Source organism: Ambystoma mexicanum, chromosome 1q (genome assembly GCF_040938575.1).
Source record: "Ambystoma mexicanum isolate Mex_15411 chromosome 1q, UKY_AmexF1_1, whole genome shotgun sequence".
In the NCBI taxonomy this organism is placed as follows: domain Eukaryota; kingdom Metazoa; phylum Chordata; class Amphibia; order Caudata; family Ambystomatidae; genus Ambystoma; species Ambystoma mexicanum.
Genome location: NC_090922.1, coordinates 1,446,972,973 through 1,446,995,129, shown reverse-complemented (window position 1 = coordinate 1,446,995,129; position 22,157 = coordinate 1,446,972,973). Strand labels below are relative to the sequence as shown.

General features: G+C 44.4%; 1 protein-coding gene across 3 annotated transcripts in view; it reads right to left on the bottom strand.

The window, feature by feature from the left end:
* ARMH1 (armadillo like helical domain containing 1) overlaps positions 1-22,157 on the bottom strand; it is a 743,351-nt gene that overhangs the window by 599,652 nt on the left and 121,542 nt on the right. The window lies entirely within an intron of this gene.

The following is a 22,157-nucleotide window of genomic DNA, read 5'->3' as shown; positions in this document are numbered from 1 at the left end:
CTGAATAGCAGTGCCCATTGTTTGCTGCAGATGCAACCACAATGAAAGGTTGCAGAGGCACTGCACAAAAGGAGTGTGCCATAATCAGGCATCATGTTTCCAGCCATTAACAGACTGGACAGGGTGATCTCAGCAGAGGTGAATGTTACAGATACCTATTCCTAAATACCCAGGGTGAGACTAGTTGTGTGGAAACCTATACGCCAGGTAGTGTATCTGACAGGAAAGTAGAAGATGGAGAGAGTAACAAAGTCACAGTACCGATAAAACACATCTTGTGAGAAGGCACATTGCAAAGGATGGGATTAGCAACAACAGACAGGTGGTAACAGTCCAGATAACATGAACTCTGGATAGTGAAAAAGGGAAGCAGAGTAAATGTACTGAGTCATTCAACAGGTAGACATAGAAAGAGGTAGTGGTAAAAGATTGGATGCAGGGAACCGCAACCAATAGTGCATAGATGTTGTTCTGTCCCCTGTATGTAACTTTCTACTTTTGCAAACTGTGGTGTAAATGTAACAGGCGAAATTGCCCTTTACCCTTTACTTTCACTCTGTTTTATAAATGTTGGATAAGCGGACTGCAAATAGTGCTTTGCAGACAGCATTTATAATGGATCCCTTTTGAATCTGCACACTTTCAGCAGATGGCAAATGCAAGCAGATTTCATAGGAATCCATTTGTTTTATACATACATGAAAATATCATACATGCTTAACACCCAGAGAAGATTTTGAAAGTACAAACAACCTTATTAGCATTTCCCTGGATTTGGTTTGGAAATCAAGTGCACATTAAGTGCACCGACCCAGGCATGAAACCCAGACTGGAGCCATAAGCAAATCCTATCGCAGCGAAGGAATCCAAAGGGAGACCAACTGCACTCCCTGTGTGGACGCCAACAGCTGGAGATCATTCAACCACAAAGAAAATAACCAGAATGTTGACTCCAGAGGACACCATGATATTCTTGCCTGTCATAGAATGGCAGATGGGAGTTTTAAATTTTGAACCGCAGGACCTGAGGAGCGAACCAATACAGCTCATTAAGGAACCTAAACACCCATAATTAAATGAAAGAAGTGTGCAGACACACTAGGGGAAGGTGGAACCATTAGCTCGGGACCATGAGAAACGAAACTCAATGACAAAATCAGATCCATTATTGCTCTTACTACTCCTTTAGCAAATCTATAAAAGGATGCCTAAACCTGCTGACCTTGTGGGTGGCAATTCCCTCCAGACTGTGTCTCATTTAGAGGAGATCTGGTCCATGGAAATGGATTATGAAATTATAAGTCACCCGATCTCCTGTAGCAGTAATTCAAGTGTGCCAGGGCCCGATGGCTAGTCCACCATGACCCTGAGAGGGAATATAGCTTTTTGGCAAAATACCATGCTAGAGGTTTTTCGTGGAGTTCTGGCTAATAAGAAGATCCCTGAATCCTAGTCGATTTTAGTGGCTGTTTATACTACAGGCCTATAGCCCTCCTGGATATGCCATCAAAAATCTTTTCATCCTTATTGTTAGGAGATCGGTTAGCGTTGGCTAAGGAGACCAAGAGATTTGATGTGCAGCAAACTGGTTTTATGAAGGGCAGGGGAACAAACACAAAGGGTTTTGTTCTTGGATTGCTCAAGATGGAAGTCATGGAGAAGTCAAGATCTATATTGCTTTCATTGAATTCTCCATGGCTTTCAACAGCATCGACAGGAATAGGCTGCGGCAAAAACTCCAAGCAGGGATATGTCCTACTATGCTTCTAAATTTAATTAATGACATGCACTCTAGCACTTTTATACGGGCCAGACTGAATAGACCAGGTTTACTGTCGGACCAGATCGAAAGTAGGCGCGGTCTTAAACAAGGCTGCGTCTTAGCCCCACTTCTTTTTCATTTATTTATTTCAAACATTGCTTGTGCTTTTAATAAGATTCATTGTTTTACTCCCTGTTAAGTTGAAAAATCGATGAATTATGTTTTATATGCAGACAATTAGGTTTTGATAGATTACACACCCATCAGTCTGCAAAGTCAACTAACGGGTTTGGAGAATTATGCTGAGGCTAACAACCTGATTATAAATGTAACAAAGGTTTTCCATTTAGAGCTGGAAAGAAACGCTGCTATAGTAATATAAAATGGTGTCTGGGGAATATGAATTTGAACAGTTTTCCAATTTTATTTATCTGGGTTTTTATTTGTTTGAAGGTTTTAATCAAAATGAACTTCATCATCAAAAATCTCAAATTATTTAATTGGCTGTAAAATCAGTGCAGATAAATACAAAATTATGATATTTTTCTTTGATCCCAGTTATAGAGTACCGTAACAAGAAGGTTGTTCGAGTGATCACCCATGCTGCATAAACCTTATTTTTGAACTTATCTGTTAGCAGGGTTGAACTTGATGGTTGCTTTTGGCGGAAGGTTTTGAAACTGCCCATGGGGATTCCAGTTGCTGTTCGTAGGTATGAATTGGGCCAACACTCTATTGCAGTGCGTGTTTTATAGAAAAACCTGATCTTGTTGTCCAAAATTGTTTTAGTAGAAGAACTCACAATTTGGTGGGAATAGAAGTGAATAAAGGACAAAGAGATCTGCTCCCTGCTTAAAAAATGGGCAACTTGGTGTTGTGAATGTAGTGGTTAAGTACAATGTTACTACCCCAACATGTGAAAAAGGAATGTTGGGAGTTAGACTGGATATTCACGAGCCAAGAAGTTCCTAAGTATCACAAGTACCCAGGAATTCTGCTAGACGTAAGGCTTTTGGGTGTTTCACCCAATTACTTGATTACATTTCTTAGCGATTTTTGGGGCTCTCAATTCCTTCACCTTACGATTAAACCTTTCCCCAACTAGAGACGTTCTGGGGGCTCAAGAAGAAGGTAGAACATCAGTTTGAATCTGTAGATTTTGTCAAACTGATGAGATCATTGAGACAATTTGTCATTTGTTTTTAGAGTGCCAGGTTTTAAATGAATGACGTATGTTTTAATTTGATCGTCTTTTACACGATTTAAGATTTTGTCGAGTGGAATAGTGTGTCAATATATTATGACTTCCAATACGAAAGTTTGGCGCATGGCGGCCCTATGCTTTTTAAAAGAGTTATTCCCTTGAGGGATCACTTAGTGATTGTATCTGCACTGCGTTCATTTGCACTGTTTTCATTTGAATGACTATGTATGTACTTGTTTTAACATTTTCTGGTAAGATGTATTGTTATGACATTGTTTTTACTCTTCTTTTGTATAGTGAAAAAGTTCTTGTTTGTGAACATATTGCACTAATTTAAAAACAAATACTATATTAATAATAATTATAAAGAATCTTACAAATGCTAGAAACAACATGGAATCATTATGATGTGTTGCTTAATCCAGCTATAAAAGCAACCAGAGGTAGACCTATGTCAGGATTGCTTACAGCGTCAAACTCTTTAGCAGACATTCAGCTTTCTTCAACACCTTCATCGAATGCATACATACAATGCTCTTACGTCACTATCAGACTGATTAAGATTGCATGCCTTAATATTTATTGGAATCCTATAGGCATATCATCTGCTCAGTTCTTCAAAAACTTAACGTCTGCTTTAGAGAATGCTAGGCTGAAATATGAAACGACTCACGTGATCATTGCTGGTGATCTAAATTTACATCTTGTAAATAAGAAAAAAGTGAAAGATAATGAACATATATGCATGTGGAACAAATTTATGAAATCTTGGGATTTAATCATGCTAAATGGTACGAGCGTGGCTGACTCGCCTCCTCATGACACTTGGTTTAGGGGAAAACAATCAGCTATCATTGATTACATATTTGTTTCGAGAAGTTTGTTTGCACATTCAAACAACTTTGTAGTCAAAACATCACAATACAGCGATCATCTACCATTAACCTTTAAGATCAACTTACACCTCACTTCAACTGCACCAAGACATTTACTTAAAGGTCAATATGAAATTAATAATTCTTTAAATCGACTGAAATGGTCACATGAAACTTTAATTTCATATTATGACCATCTACAATCTTATAAATCATGTGAGTCATCATCTGAACCAAATAAAATATCTCCGTTTAGCCTAATGCAACTATATGCCTCCCAACAAAGCATCAATACCAGAATAAGTAAAATCTCTGATAACATAGTTCGTACTCGGAAAACAGTATTCAGATCACAAAAAAGAGAAGCCATGAAATTACCAGCTCATGTAAAAATACAAGCCATGAAATCCATCAAAACAAGCTATAAAAATTGGTTAAAAGAATACAAAATTACCAAACATCAGAATGATGGTGAACTCATGCTAACTGAAATTAAAAATAAAAACACGGCACAGCTCTGGAAATTACTAAATTCGGTAACCACCCCGTCCCAACTATCTTTACACATTAATGGTGTTTCAGAATCTGACTGGTGCCTACATTTTAAAAATTTGTATGCTGCGCCAACTGCAAATGAAAATGTGTATATGACCTCCACTCCGTTTTCTCTTGAATTTGACGAGGATGATATTTATCATTTTATCACCAAAGCCAGTATGTCCCGAGCCCCCGGCCCAGACGGTCTATCTAATGCCATCCTAAAAAAAAACATTGACCTATGGGCGCCGATTTTATTCTCTCTTTTTCAACTTATTATTAGTCATCAAAAAATTCCGTCATCATGGACACAATCGATCATCGTTCCCATCTTCAAAAAAGGTAACAGGCAAGACCCGTTGAGTTATCGGCCCATTGCCCTCCTTGATGTCTCTGGGAAAATTTTCTGCAGGCTGATATTGCGAGAACTAAACAACTGGTCACTACAGTTTAAACGAAGAGACCCTTTTCAAACTGGGTTTGTTTCAGGCATGGGCACGGCCATTAATTTAACTATTCTCAATGCCATTAAATGTTCGTATGCCGTGCGGAAGCAACCACTTTACATAGCATTTGTGGACTTTCGCATGGCTTTCGATTCAGTGGACAGAATACTGCTAACTCAGAAATTGGTGCGATATAGCTGTCCAGAAAACTTGATAAAAATTGTGACGCTGTTACACTCTAACACCTTTGTACAAGTTAAATTAAATATGGAGGGCTTACTTTCCAAATCTATTTCGACTGCAAGAGGCCTGAAGCAAGGGTGCATCCTTGCATCCACCTTATTTAACCTTTTTTTACTTGACATGGCTGATGATTTCATGAGAACTCAATCGGATCCTCCGAAGCTGGGTGATCACGTAGTTCCCTGGCTTCTATATGCGGACGATTTAATTCTGCTATCTCAAACTCCTTCTGGTCTTCAAAAAATGCTGAATGCTCTTGAGGCTTATGTTGCGAAAAATAACCTCATAATAAACGAGACCAAGACTCAAATTGTCACTCTTGGAAGACACCCAAATCATTCACATAAAAAGTTCCAGTGGACAATATGTGATAAGAAACTTCAAGTAGTTACTGAGTATAAATACCTGGGCGTAGACTTTAACAATCTAGTATCTGAAAAGACAATCGAGATAAAGCTTCAATCCAAACTAACAGGACTCATTTCCCAAGCAAAAATAATTCATGCTAGATTTGGAAAATTTTCCTGCATACCGGTAATGAGGTTTTATCAGCAGAAAGTATTACCTATAATCACATATGGCTCAGAATCTTTATTACCCAGGTCTTCCAACTGCCTAACCAAATTAGAAGCTAAATTCTGGAAAACCATCCTTAATTTACCAAATGGCACTCCTAGTCTGTTGCTTAGGTTTGAACTTGGTCTGTTATCAATCCAATCATTGGTTACTTGGAAAATGTGTGTCCTGCTAAGAAAATGCATAATGGGTCTATTCAAACAAGATTGTCTAGCCATCTTAGCAAAGTATCTTCTAACATCATCTCATTCTTTTCCATTAAAATGGAGAACCCATGTTTTGGATGCCCTTGTGGAGGCAAAAATCTCTATTGATATATTACTCACCAATCCGAACCGGGCAAAAACCAAAATTTTCCAAGCTGATTGGATTATGACCCAAGACAAATGTTCTAAATTAAAACATTTTAACAGGATGTTATTTGGTCATAAAGAATACCGAAGAATGGCAGACTATTTAGTTAGATGTCCATCCTTGAGCCCGAGACAAAAAATACTACGATTTCGATTAAATTTATGGCCTGTCAACGAAATCTTGCTAAGACGAGGCCTCATAACTAAAGAGCTAAATTATTGTCGATTCTGTTCTAATAGACCGATTCCTGAAACTTTGGAACACATTATTATGCAGTGTGAAGCCTTTGTACCTCAACGTCTAAAAATAGCTGAATGCTTAGCCTGGAATCTTGCTGATCACACACTGAATGAAATATGGCATGAAATCTTTAGCTCCAGAAAGATTTCAGTTAGAATCGCGACAATGCGATTGCTTGATTTGGCTTTTCCGTTTGTGGTAAAGATTGCAAATAACAACCAAAGAATTAAATAAGGTGAATCCCTAGTAACTGAGAAGTTCCTTCTTTATATACTTACGTCACATGAAGCGCTTGACATCTCAACATGTAAAACTATGTAAAAAGTTTCATATGTCATATATGCACAAGTGTTTTATTTTATTTCATTTGTTGTCATGGATTTCAACTTATGAACTACCACATATTAGATGATCCTATGATGAAATATGGTGTGAAATTTGAAATGTTGTAACTTAATACTGATTTTATTTGTTCATCTGTAAAAAGTGAAAAAAAAAAAATTGTAAAGTTGTACTAACAACTAAATCAAATTAAATAAATAAATAAAAAATAATAATAATAATTATAAAGAATCTTACAAATGCTAGAAACAAGGCACTGGGGGAGTAAATCATACCTTTTAGAAAATCTTACAATCAAGTACCCTGGTTGGGGCGGAAGAACTATCTGCAAAGCCAAGAGAAACCAATAGGCAAGAGGAGTACAATACAGGTCTTGCCCAGTAAACAGGGTCTTGGCTGGTTCCACGTTCAGAGAGCAATGTGAGGCAAAGACACAAAGACCCCACCTTAGGCCCAGATTCAGGCACAGTTGAAGATCTCAACAGATGCCTGGATCAAGAGAACAGCAAAAACAAAGAAATGTTCTGGAACATTATAAAACCACCCTGAGTCTGTGATTGACTTGAACAACATTGGCTTGTGTGTAGACACCTAGGATTCTGGGGTTTAGATCCTGGATCGTGCGACAACATCCCTAGTCTGACATTACTGTTGGATGGAGAGGCACCCAAATGGGTCAAACCAAGGAATATGAAGCGGTGCTAGGGTTGACATTGAGACTATTCCCTGGCTACCTCCACCATGCCACAGGCAGGTAGTTGGGGACTGCCACATCTGCAGAACAAAGGACCCAATCCCTTCAAGAGGTGGCATTGCTGTCCTGAACCGCCACGCCTGGTCCTTGTGGTCGGCATGGTGACGCGACACTCATTTAGCGGGCGCCATTTTTACCCCCAAGATGGCACCCGCAACCTCATGCAGTTACACTTTCAGCAGTCTAGCGTTCTGACTGATTTCTGCAACAGTGCCGGTTCTTCCGGTTTCTTTGCATAACAGCGGCTGTGGCATTCGGCGTGGCGCGTCTCAACTGAGGTAATTATTTTTCCCTGCTCAGCGCTCCTAGTATTCCCGTTTTCAGCACTTTGTTCCTGGTTTCCTTCTATGCTAAGTTTTCCTCTTGTTCTCCGCATTCGCCCGTCCTTGGCTCCCGTGCTCCTCTTTGAACCTGGTTTCCAATCTCTTCAATTTTTAACAAATTGAAGAGATTGGAAACCAATACTCTACCTTGGGTTAGTTTCCTGACAGTTCATCTTGGGCTCCCATATGTGAGTCTCGTCTTCTCTACAACTGCATCAAATCAGAATCTTTGGCACATGTTTTTTCCCTTACCCTTCGGGGAATAGGATTTTATCTCCTGTGACAAACCTTTGCTTTATCCTCCGGGGGTCACCCTGCCTCGGCTTACGCTATTCGGGCAGCGTGGCATCCGGAGATTCTCACCCATATTTACACGACACACGCTCACACAAGAAGGATAAGAAACCAGTCGGCAAGAAGACCTCAAAAGTGAAGGCCCACAGGAGTGTCAGCCCGGTTTCTGACAGTTTGAGATGCCCATCGATCACCATAACCAAGGATATGGATCAGCTGCAAGACCTGCTAAGAGGCATGCACAAAATTAACACAGAGATGCAGTCTCTAAAGGCAGAAAACGCTGCACTTCACCAGTTGGTGTTGAATCAAGATGTCATGGCACAGGAGAATCCATCTCTGGGAACTGTTCTTGAGAAATATGATAGATCACCAAAGAAATTGTGTTCTTTTCTGGACTCATGCCTAGTACTTTTCACCTTTAAACCAATCATATACTCATCAGACAGAGTGAAGGGTGGATTTATAATTTCCCATTTGACTATATGACTGGCAATGCACTTTCTTGGGGGACAACTTTAGTATCATCAGGGGATGCAAGACTGGATTATTATGTCACCTTTTTGGAGGCCTTCAAGACGATGTTCGATAGACCAGACGTGGTGTTCACTGCCAAAGAAAGCCTACTGGACTTTCACCAAGAAACTCAGGACATGCTAACATATGTCTCAAGATTCAAGCAACTGGCCAAAGAAGCCGATTGGTCTGCAAATAACGGTTTTACGATATGTCGATGCAGACTTAATAAAAGACATCAAAGACGAGCTGGTCAGGATGGCCAGACCGGATTCTCTACAATCACTATTCGACCTTGCTATGCAGATAAATTATTGTCTTCAGGAGATAAAGGCTGAGAAGAGAAAACTCTGGTTTCCTTCCTCTATGCCTTTGTTTCCCTCTCCTCAATCTACAGGTCCTGTTTCGGCAGCTTCCTCAGAACCTGAGCCCATGCAATTAGTTCCCTGCGGGCCCCTTGAGCACAAAAGAAAGGGCATGCAGGACCGAACTAGATTCCTGCCTTTACTGTGCTTCTCCAAATCATGCCGTGAAGAATTGTCCAATCGTCCCTCAAAGAAGGGCGGGAAATGCCGTCTCCCGGTTATAACCAAAGCCAGGATGCGGAGACTGACAAGAGCTCCTCAGCTACCTTTCCTGTAGAAAGGACTCCATTTATTTCTTTAATAATCCTTCAGGTCCATGTATTACCCCTGGTTAAAGATCCCATTACTGCTCTGGCCCTGGTGGATTCAGGGGCAATGGGCTTGTTTCTGGATGACTCCTGGGCTAAACAAAATCAAATATCTCAGGAACCAAAGGCATCCCCATCAGACAGTTGAAGGCATTGATGGGAGACCTCTGAATTACGACCTTGCCTGGGTTATCGACACTTAACGAAGTCACTAAGAAGGATAAATATCCTTTACCAATGAGTCCCCATATTTTTGGAAGCACTCAGGGGGTGCTGTTCTTTTCTCCAAATCAGACCTCTGTGGAGCATCCTCTAAGGATACGGGTAGGCGTTGAGTGGAAGACGGCTTTTCGGACAACATTCGGTCATTAGGAATACCTTGAAATGCCATTTGGACTCATGAATGCACCAGCAATATTCCAGCGATTCATGGATCGTATATTTTCAGATATCTTGTTCCATTGTGTCATCATCTATCTGGATGACATATCAGTCTTCTCACAGAGAGCCGAAGATCACCAGGAACATGTTAGAAAGGTACTAGCTAGGCTATAAGATAACCACCTGTTGGTTAAACCTGACAAATGCCAGTTCCATTGTACTTCCATACAATACCTAGGCTTTGTGATAAGCCAGTCAGGCATAGCCATGGACGCTAGAAAGTTCTCTGCCATAACCACCCGGCCTCCACCATCCTTCGCTAAGCAGGTTCAGTCCTTCCTTAGGCTAGTAAACGTCTATTAAAAGTTTATCCCATATGTTTTCACTAATGTTCTGCCCATAACAAACCTTTTCAAAAAAGTGATTCCTTTCCTATGGTCAAGTTATCAGCAGCAAGCCTTTTCTCGACTTAAAAGTCAGATGTTTACCGAAGCACCTGTTCTTTGCCAACCTGACGCCATCAAACCCTTCATCGTCAAGACTAATACAGACGCGCGATAGGTTCAGTGTTGAAGCAAACACAAGCTGAGAAGAACATCCAGTGGCTGATCTCTCTAGCACTCTGTCCAACTGTGAAAGGAACTACTCAGTTTTAGAGAAAGTTATTGGCGGCAAGAGAAGCTTTTCTCAATTAGCGTAATTTATTGGAACCCGACATCAATTTCATTTCACTAGGACTTATCTGCCTGGGTCATAGAACACACTGGCTGATCCCTTATTTAGACGTCCAGATTACATTAAAACATCTGCTGGAACCTGTACAACATTCCTAGAAAGGTTTTCTTATGTCATACTGAAGGCTTCCTGGTTCAAGTACTATGAGAAACCTCTAGCTCCAATGAATGACAATCTCTGTAAGGAAGGCATGGTATCAATAGTAAGACAGACAAGTGACCACTGTTCAAGGGTGTTTATTGAACTTCAACAATGATGTGATAAGCATCTATCTAACCCTATATCTATAGATTGGAGCAAGCTACGACCATCAAATAATAATAATGCAGTCCTAGTGGATTCTCGTCAAAATAAAAGGCCCTGGAATCAAAGATGGCCGCCGGGGCAGAGAGACGTGTTTAAGTCTCACTCCTCCCGGGCCGCAACAAGAACTACAGTAAAGAAGGACAAATACATCCAATTCTGAAAAAAAAACGTACCCGTGTCAAGGGGCCAGCACCAGACACACCCGGCAGGCGAGTCCCGACCCAGCAGCTGCGGTGATCAGGAGACGCGGAGGATCAAAGGAGAAGAGACGTGGCCGCCCCTCCCCCTACGGAGCACTTCGCGGGCCTCCGTGCAGGAGAGAAACCCACTGGGGGTCGCCGGAGGCCGAGGCAGCACCCTCGGCATAGCGGAGCGCCAGGGGCTGCACAGCTGGGTGGACCGGAGCCCTCGCTCAGAGCGCGGCGGCGCGCCTCCCCACAGGGCCGGCCCTCACTGAAGAGACGAGCAGCGGAGGGGCGGGGGAACCAAGGAGAGCAGCGCGAGGCTCGGCGCTGAGGAGAGCGGGGCGCCTGGGCCGGATTCCTCGCACGCCAGCAGTCGCCCGGAGGCGCGAAGGTGAGCGCCCTCCACCCCCCCCCCAGTAATAATCACCGGAGGCAATTAACCCCCGAGGGGCACCAAAAAAAAAATAAATAAATAAAAATAAAAAAAATAAATAAAACAATTTTAAATCCCCCCTCGGGGGCCCGCGCTGACCAGCCCGGCTGTGGAGAGGGGGGGAGGGGCGGAAGGGGGGTAAAGGAGCACCCCCCACCTTATACAGCGGAGCGGAGGGGGCGACCGGCGATAACCCCCTAGAGCAATCAAAGGAGACAGGTGGGGGGCATCATAACAACCACCCCCCCCGCCTCACCGCAAGACAGCTACCCCCCCCATCAGCCCACCCTAACCAGGTGGCGGTCCAAAGGGGCAATAAGCAGAGGGAACGGACCAGGAGGATCGCGCGGCGCCTCCCCCCGCCCCCCTCGCCCTGGAAGAGGGGCAGCCCCCAGGAGGCCATGTCAAAAACAAAGGGGAGGGGGGGCTCTACACTCCCGAACCCACAATCATCTAAACAAGATGCAAAGTTGGTCCAAATGTGGTCGGCAGAACCCCAGGTTCATACTAGAGGAAGGGCACAGGAAGACCCCCCAGGAGACAGCAACCACCCCAACTCATCCCAATCTCCTCCTACAAGAGAAGATATGCACACATGGTTCGTGGAGCTACAGGAGAAGTTCATGACCACGGTCCAGGACCAATTCACCACCATGAGAAACGAAATGAAGCAGGCGGTCCAAGAGGTAAGGCTGGACATGGCCAAATTAGAAGAGAGAACAGATACGATAGAGAGAATCGTCCAAAACCTAGAAGATGAAACACGCCAAGTTAGCGAGACGCAGGAACACCTGGTGCGGCTGACCCACAACCTAGAGATCCAATCCGAGGACCTAGAAAATCGGTCCCGCAGATCAAACATCCGAATAAAGAACATGGCGGAATCGGTACTCGACAAAGACCTCAAAAGAGCGGTCCAAGAAGTGTTTAGAGACATTCTGGAGGAGCAAGAAACTGCCGACATAGGGATCGACAGGCTTCACAGAGTGGGTCCGAAAAGAACAGGGACGCCAGGGGAAAGGCCAAGAGATGTCTTAGCAGCCCTTACCTCATATACACAGAAAGAACAGATCTTGAAAAGGGCCAGACAAATGGACCACATAAGGATGAACGGGGTGGAAATCCATCTATACCAAGATCTGGCCGCAGTGACCTTACAGAAACGAAGAGATATGGCACCGCTTATCAAGGTACTAGTGGCGAAAGAAATTCGATACAAGTGGACATTCCCGTTTGGCCTCCTGTTCTCCTGGGAAGGTAAACAAAGAAGAGTAACCACATGCGACGAAGAACTACACATAATGGATATACATACAGAGGGGGCAGAAAGCCAGGCCAACAAATCAAGCGGAGGATATCACAAAAGGCCGAGAGGCTGGGAAGTTGTGCGACAAAAAAAGAAGTAAAGCGGGTAGAGAAAGGCATATACAAAAATACATGCAGAATGTACAAATCGGCGGCCCGGAAAGGAGGCTGGGAATCTGACACTCGGAGTAGACTGAGGAAATGGGGGATTTAGGAACCCCCGCGACAGTTATACCGAGTGTTTTGAGGGCCGGAAGCGATAGGCGCAACGCCCTAGCAACCCTAGGAATCCGGGCCCTCCTCGGGATGTTACTTGTTTCAAGGTTTAATGTTGGGGGGGAAGTTGGGGGGACAGGGGGGGTAGAGGGGAGGGGTTACACCGGAAGAAGAAAGGAGCTTATAAATCTGGGAATCAGTTAAATCCACTACAACTCGCTGCAAAATGGGGAAACTAAGAATCCTAACATTTAACATAAGGGGCCTGAACTCCCCGGTGAAGCTGAAGAAAGTGGAGGCCTTGATGAGGAAGGAAAAGGCGAACATTCTCCTACTCCAAGAAACCCATATAAAAGCTCAGGACAAACAGAAGATACATCTCAGGGGGTACAAGATATGGGCGCAAGCAAATACCAATGATAAAAGGGCTGGAGTGTTGATAGCAATTAAAGAGGGCATGGATGTAGCTCTAATAGACAGGCTAACGGATAAGGAGGGGAGGCTAGCATTTATCAAACTCGAGGGTTGCTGCCTAACCCTAGCTACAATATATGCGCCCAATACAGGTCAAGATGGCTTCCTTCGAGACGCATTGGAGAAACTCGAGGGCTTTGCGAAGGGCGAAGTGATTCTGGGAGGAGACCTAAACATAGCATGGCATCCCCAAACAGATAGGAGCACAGGGGGTCCCCATAACCAGGATGCCCCCTCCAAACACCTCAAACATAAAATGACCAAGCTGGCACTTTGTGATGTGTGGAGAGAACTAAAGGGCCAACAGAAGGGCTACACATACTTCTCGCATGTTTATAAAACAATGTCAAGAATAGACTATTTCTGGGTATCAGTGGGCCTCATGGGCAAAATTCAAGGAATAGAAACAGGCGCAATTTCACTCTCAGACCATGCCCCAGTGTGGCTGGACTTGACGACCCCAAGGAAGGGGGGGGGTGGGCTCTGGCGCTGGAAGCTCCCACAGGACATTCTTACAGACCCGATAATGGGGGAAGTGATAAGGGAGAAAATTACAGAATATTTTGAACAAAATGACACCGGAGAAATCCCATTGGGCACAGTTTGGGAAGCATTCAAAGCGGTAATCAGAGGACACCTCCTAGCATTGAAGGCCACCAAAGAAACCCAGAGACGCTCCTGGGAAAAAGAACTGGAAAAAAAAATAACGGACACACAAGAAAAGTTACTATCCCATCCCTCCAGAGGTCTCAAGAAGGCCCTTAGACACGTCCAAGGGCAACTGGATATGCTGCGCACCAAAGAAGCAGAGAAATCTCTCCAATACCTTAAACAACGCCTCTATATAAAAGCCAACAAAGCGGACAGATATCTAGCGAGACAGCTTCGAGAGAAACAAAAAGCAACAACCATCATGAGCATTCGAGACGCACAGGGTGAACCCCAAACACGAACCCATGACATAGGAAAGGCCTTTAGAGAATTCTATCAAAAGCTATATACATCAGATCACCAAAACGAAAACGACCCTCCCCATCCCAAAAATCCCAGAAGATAAAAAAGCATTAGAAAACCCGATAAGCGAAGAAGAAGTAAAGAAAGCAATAGCGGGACTTCCAAACAACAAAGCACCTGGCCCAGACGGCTTCACAGCCCCATTCTGCAAAGAATTTGCAGACCTACTCACCCCTGTCATGACGAGACTCTTAAACTCCTTCAAAGAAAGCAGAAATGTGACCCAGTCAATGAACGAAGCAAAAGTGTTGGTATTCCATAAAGCAACGAAAGATCCATCCCTCCCAAGCTCCTATCGCCCCATAGCTCTAATTAACCTGGACGCCAAGATATACACTAAAATTCTAGCAACTAGGCTGTCCCCACTACTGCCAAACTTAATAAACACCGACCAATCAGGTTTCATTCCAGGGAGACAAACACACGATAATTTGAGAAGAATATTACACCTAGTAGAAAAAACAGGGATTACACACACCCCGGCAGCCCTCCTCTCATTAGACGCCGAAAAGGCGTTTGACCGGGTAGAATGGTCAATACTTTTCAAAACACTCGAATGGATGGGATTCGGGGAACGGTATATAAATATGGTAAAAGCTAACTACAACTCCCCAACAATCAGAATAGCCGTTAATGGCGAGGTCTCAGACACAGTGAAAATAACAAGGGGTACCAAGCAGGGATGCCCGCTCTCCCCCCTTCTTTATGCCATATTTCTAGAACCACTCTTAATCAGAATACGTGAGACAGCCCGCATTACGGGGATAGATATGGCAGGCGTACAACACAAAGTAATTGCGTACGCAGACGATTTGTTACTGGCCGTAGCAGACCCTGGGAGGACACTGACCACAGCAATTAGAGAATTGGAGACATTCGGGGCAATATCGGGCCTCAAAATAAATAGGAATAAATCGGAGATTCTACTCTTAGCAGGAGAAAGAGCGGAAATAGAAAGAATAGCGGCTACACTAGATCTAAAAATGGCAGAAAAAGGAATTAAATATCTGGGCATAACCTTGACACAGAAGATAGAGACGCTATAAGCTAAACTTTCCCCCACTCCTGGAGCGGGTAAAGAGGGATCTGGAACGTTGGAATCCCCTAATGGTCTCATGGTGGGGCAGAATCCAGGCAGTAAAAATGAACATCCTCCCAAGGATACTATTTTTCTTTCAGGCACTCCCAATTAGGGTCCCCAAATCATTCTTCAAGGCACTATCTAAAGCGGTCACATCATATATCTGGAACAAGAAGTCCCCAAGGATTGCCAGAGCGACCCTCACAGCTCCGACCAGGGCGGGGGGTATGTCCTTGCCACATTTCCGCAACTACTATCAGGCAGCGCAATTATGGGTCCTTCGAGAATGGCTGGGAGATGACCAAAAAACAGTGTGGGTGACACAAGATCGGGCGCTAGCCAGATCCCCCTTGGAGGAAATCCTATGGAAAGCGAAACCGCATAGGCATCCTAATCTCTGCATTAGTGAAATTATGAAAACCACCCTAGAGGCCTGGGACGAACAAACTCGGAAGGGCACCATGACCACGGTCCTAGGCCCATTCACACCTATCTGCCGGAACCCCCTATTCCCCCCGGGAATGGAACAAGGCTCTTATGAGAAATGGGAAACCGCAGGATGCACAAAAATAGGGGAAATGTTTCGAGGTGAAGTAGTGACCACTTTCAAGGAATGCAAAACACTACTAAATCTAAAAGAGGCAGACAGGTTCAAATACGAACAGCTCAGGCATTGGCTTGCGACTCCAGACATCAAAGCGGCGGCCACTAGAGACCTCACCCCATTTGAAAATGTTTTCATTTCCAATTCAGGGACAAGAAAGCTAGTGTCCTCCCTATATAGCTTCATCAACACTCAAGAAGAAGAAGTCAAATGGGCCTACATGGTCAAGTGGACGAAGACACTGGGGGAAGAAATCCACAAGCCGCAATGGACGGACCTCTGGAACACCATCCCAAAAATGACCCGATCAGTCCAAAAAAGAGAAATGTGGCAAAAAATCATCACCCAATGGCACTATACGCCGGAGAGACTACACTCCATGTACCCACGAACAACTAACACCTGCTGGAGAGGATGCAAAGAGGTGGGCACATGGAAGCACATCTGGTGGGACTGCCGGGGGATCAAAGGCTTTTGGTCAGAAGTAAAGTCTGAAATGTCAAAGATCTTTCCGGATGTGGATCTATTAGGGGAAAGGGTATGGCTTTGTGGAATGAAAGATCAGACGGCCAAGAAATTCAAAAAAACACAATGGAGAAGCTTCATGGGCCTACTCATAGCAGCATGGGCGACTATAGCTCAAAATTGGAAGAAACAAGAACCACCTCTGCTGTATGCATGGCTACAAAAAGTATGGTCACAATTGACCATGGAAAAACTCACACACACCATACAGGGATCAAAAGAGGCCTTCACAAAAGAATGGGGAGAGGTTTTGGACTACCTGCAATCGGACTACATGGAGCAATGGTGCCCGCACAACATACGAATCTCGAACATTTTTAGTTCCTAGACATACCCAGGCAAGAACAGAGACACTCAGGAGAACTTCCGGGGTGGGAGGGGGGAGGGCGAGGGAAGAGGGAATACGTTATCAGTTGTATATTAGTATTTGAAAATAATAAAAATATATTTTAAAAAAAAAAAAAAAAATAAAAGGCCCTATACAAAAGAAATCCATTGCCAATCCTTAACGCTAAATACAAATAGTGTGGGATAGTCTTCATGAAAAAGAAAGAAGTGTTCACAAAATGATATGTCCGGATGTTCAGGCTGTTGGCCTCCCTTCCCCACATTTTCAGCACGGGACAAGGTGGTTCACTGGAGAATACAGAATACACAAGAATACAGTTCCTTTACCAGCATCAGGGCCTTCTGTACCCAAGTCACTTTACTTCAAAGTCACTGGATTCAGAGGGCCAGATACACGAAAATAAACGACAAAGTTCCTTTCCTCTTGTATGCACTCAATTCCTCAGCCGGGCTAAGATCACTTTTATATCACAATTGTTACTGTGTATCCCCTCTTCTGGGCTTAAATCCCCCTTTTCACAAGAATATTCTGCTCGGGTGACTCCGGGTTCACCCCGGATGCCCCTCAGCTGGGCTCAGATCCTTTATCTTACACAATTAGGCTCCCTCCGCCGGGCTCGGACCAATTTCAGTTTGCATTAAACTATCAGCAATTTTCGAATGTGCACAGGATTTAGCTTGACCCATTGCAGGACCACTTCGATCTCCAATTTCCCTTTTACACAATTGCCAACCCATTGGATACCTAACAGAGACCTTCAAATTAGCGCCCACGTGACGCCGGACCACTGACTATGGTATCCTTCTTGGCTTCCAAAAGTTCAGTCATTGCACATGTTTCAAATTCGATTTGCGTCGCTAGTCACATACTTTTTCACAAACAGATCTCTTTAGATTTCTTCCTACAATGTTGTTGCTTGCAATCTTGGTTCTAACACAGGCTTGTGTCGCATCAGTCTCTCCGAGTCGCCGGCTGTGCTGTCTTTACTGGTGCTGCTTTGTTGTAGGAGCCAAGAACAGTACCAAAGCGGCAACCGTTCTTCCAAGTCTTGGTTATCGATGCGGGAGAGCCCAGGGTATCTCCAACACACCAAGCAGAATTCTTCAGCTTTAGTCCCCAGTCTTAAGTTTTTGTTATCTTCCAAGGTTCATGAAAGTAACGGCCTGAAAACGTCAAGAGCACTTCCCTCCTTGCAACCCTCTCTGGTCTCGCCATCTTTCTTCTTGTATGAAACTGTCATCTGGGTCTCGCTGCTTCCTTGTGTGCTTTGTCTTGCTCAGAGTGTGCTATCGTGCTCCTCTTTTTATCCGTGTGGGGAAGTGTGATGGAAGTCAGGTGTACGTAATGATCAGTAATTTCCTGACCTTGCCTGCCCATTGTATCAGGACACGTCAGGTATGCAGCTCTAGTGTTATTTTTTGCTCAGGGAGAGCTGTCAGTGAGAAAGTGTTTGTGTCGGGAAAGTTTTGAGTTACTCAGTTCCTGGTAGGATGGGGAAAAGGTGTTCTAGGGAATGGGATACTGTGTATCGCCATCTGGTTTCCCACTCCCCAAAGACCCCTCTCATCCAGGGTGTCTTCCCGCAATGGTCCACCACCAGGACCTAGATCGGAAAGCGATGGCCGTGTGCTGGCCACCTGGATGACAGATCCCTGGGGACTAGCGGGTGAGACCCCTTTCTCACAACTCGCTCACGATCATACCCCTGGGACCTTCACAGAATGAACGTATATCTTTACAAGTATGGGTTGTTATTCTTACCTTCTACAGAGACTCGAACAACCGCCCTGAATTTCTGTCATGATCATCCATCCGCAAGACACTGTGGGATAACTGCAACGGTCCGGAATTTGCAGAGACACTTCTGGTGGCCAAAAATGTCATATTCCATAAAAGAATATCTTCGTTCTTGTTTGGATTGTGCTCAGAACAAGGCCGGCAAAAACAAACCAGCAGGGTTACTGCTTCTATCCCCATTACCCACCAGACCGTGGCAAATTATAGCAACCAACTTCATTGTTGAAATTCCCCCTTAAAACGGTTATACCACCATCATGGTGACCATTGATGTCTTTTATAGGATGGCCCATTTCACCTATTGCCTAAGTTGCCCACTGCAGTAGAAATGCCAGAAGCATGCTTCCAAGACATTTTTCGTTTGCATGGACTACCATTATATCAGATCGTGGTAGCCAGTACATTTCCAGATTTTGGTTTAATTTGTGCAAAATTCTACACATCACAAGGGCACTTCTAGATACCAACCCCAGAGCAATGGGATGACCGTAAGGGTCAATCAGACCCTCAAACAGTACCTCAGGTGCTTCTCTACTCAAGTAAATGACTGGTATACTCCAATATCCACTTTTGTTCTTATGTATTTCACCCTAGGATCACACCCTCAGTGAGAACCGAATCCTGTGATGTACCCTCAGTGAATAACTGGGTAACGGATCTTGTTCAAGTACACATTCGTGCCACTGAACATCTTCAAAAGGCCAGAGACGATATGAAGAGACATGCTGTCAAAAAACGCAGAAACTCATCCCAGTAGTCTGAGAGTGATCAAGTGTGGCTATCATACCTACTTAGACATCTACGGCCTACTAAGCTGTCTCCATGCTTTTATGGCCCATTTTTGATTGTCAAATCCTCTGGCCTTTCGTCTCCAGGTAGCATCTTCATGGAAGAGGATTCAACCAGTTTTTCATGTCTCGCTTTAAAACCATATGTCGCTTCCCCTTCTACCCATGCACCCGCACCTGTGCTCACTGCCAATCAGCAGATTGAGTGTGAGGTGTCTCGCCTTTGTGATTCACGGTATCATAGGGGCCAGCTACAGTATCTAGTGGAATGGAAGGGGTACCCACCGTCACAACACTCATGGGAACCTGTTTCTTTCATTTCATCACCCTGCTTTACTGCACACATTCCACCGCCTGCATCCGGACAAATCTGGAGGGTCAGGCATTGGAAGGGGCATGCAGTCATGAACCGCCATTCCTGGTCCTTGTGGTCGGCATGGCAACGTGTCCCTCATTTTGCTGGCGCCATTTTTACCCCCAAGATGGCGCCCGCGACCTCTTGCAGTTACACATGCAGTGGTCTAGCGTTTGTTCGCCTTCTCCAACAGTGCTGGTTCTTCCGGTTTCTTTGCATAACAGCGCCTGTGGCACTCAGCTCGGTGCGTCTCAATGTAGGCAATTCGTTTTCCCTGTTCAGCACTCCTGGTATTCTCCTTTTCAGCCCTTTGTTCCTGGTTTCCATCTATGCTAATTTTCCTTCTGTTCACCTGGTTCCCCCTTCCTTGGCACCCGTGCTCCTCTTTGAACCTTGTTTCCCATGTCTTCAGTTTGTAACAAATCGCCCTCTATATTGGGTCAATTACCCAACAGTTCATTTTGGACTCCCATGTGTGATTTTACTCTTCTCTAAATCTTTCCCTTAACCTTCGGCGGACAGGTTTTTTCTTCTGTGACAAACCTTTGCCTTTATCCTACGGGGGTCACCCTGCCAGGGCTTACGCTATTTGGGCAGTGTGGCGTCAGGAGAGTTTCGCCCCCATCTTCACGACACACGCTCACACAAGAAGAAGGATAAGAAACCCGTCGGCAAGAAGACCTCCAAAGTGAAGGCACAGGTGAGTGCACTGCCCTGAAATACTGGTGCTCCTTCAAGAATTGAGCCAAAAAGTGAAGAGAGAGAGAAAGAGAGAGAGAAAGAGAGAGACAGAGAGAGAGAGACAGAGAGAGAGAGACAGAGAGAGAGACAGAGAGAGAGACAAAGAGAGACAAAGAGAGAAAGAGAGAGAGAGAGAGAGAGAGAGAGAGCGCGCGAGAGAGAGAGAGAGAGAGAGAAAAGCATCCAACACAGGATCCACTATGCCAAGAGTCTCGCTCACGTATGCATTACTGCTCGGGCCAAGAAGAGACAGGGCCTGCAGAACAGGAAATCCCTCCAATCACACACATGCTCTTGACAATCCAAGATGTTAGTCCAATCATAAGCAGGTTCGATCCCCTGAGAGGAAAGGAGTGGAGCTAGAGACACAAACACCATGAAAGGACCGCCCAAGAGGAAACATGTCCCAATCACAAACCCAGAGTCTCTAATATGATCACCCGAAACCCTCAGCCCAGAGAGGCTGGGATGAGAAAGCGATTGAAGGCTGTAGAAGAAACTCAGTGGGCTGAAGAGAAAGAAAGACTCAAAAGGCCGGAGAGTGGGAGAGAGGGAAAGAGGGGGAGAGAGAATGTTGAGAAAGTGAAACCCAGGGAGCTGGGAAGAAAAGGGCCCAGGATGTTGGAAGAAAGACCTGGCAGGTTTGGAAGAGGCTGGGGGAAATTACGCAGCTAACTCTGTACAGAGCTAAAGGAGGAGGTGGTGAGAGAAACCATAGAGGAAATGGCAAGACAAGTAGGACATGGTATGAGAAGATAAAGAGACGGTGAGAGAAGCTAAGAAGGAGGTGGGTAACAATTTGAAGACGAATAAGAGGAGGATGACAAGAGAGAAGAGGCAAGGGTGATACATGTCAATAGGGAGGAAGAGAAGAAAGAAATGAGAAAAGGTTCATTGAATATGAGCTAATGGCAAAATGGCAAGAAAGAGTAGGAGACTGGGTTGGGAGGCTGCAAAACCAGGACCCTGAGAGAGAGGCGTTGAGGACCCTGTAAAGACCTTGGGATGGCTCTCGGTCTTCCTTTTACTTTAGGCCTTGGATTAAGGAAGGCTCTATGGTGATGCGACTACTGAACGGCCATCTGGCTCCAGAGCAAACTTGGGAACCAGTAGCATTCCCCACCATACACAAGGTACACAAGAACATTGCCAAGGAGGCTACAAATACCAGAGACTGAGACTTTACTTAAGGGCTGAAACAGCTAAAAGAATTGAGACATTTGCTTAGAGTTCAATGCTTTAATTGGGACCCTCAGCACACAGCTTAATGATAACTGAAAGAACATTTACTTTGGACCTTTTTCCATCTTCACGAGAACCTCTTAGGTGTACTTTCATGCATGCCGATCATGACCACTACTGAATTAGTTTTGTGCGCATTCCATGGCATTGTAGAAATTGATTTGGGTTGTTCTTGTAGTATCCCTAATAAAGAGACATTGGGAAACCTTTCACATCTGGCCTATCTTTTCTCCTTGAATGGTTGAGCACAGAACCCACGATATTAGGTGCCTTAGAACTGGGTTCTCACTCCACTATATGCATATGCAACTACCAATTTCTCAAATTTGCAGAGCTAGACCACTGGTCTGCAGTCTTCAATAAACACAAAGCAACATGTGATGATAAAGTCTGCGCAACTAAGAACTATAAACTAAAGTAGCCTATTAGAAGCAATAATGTACAATACACAGCCTGTTTAAGTATATATCAGGGTCTGCATCTGTGT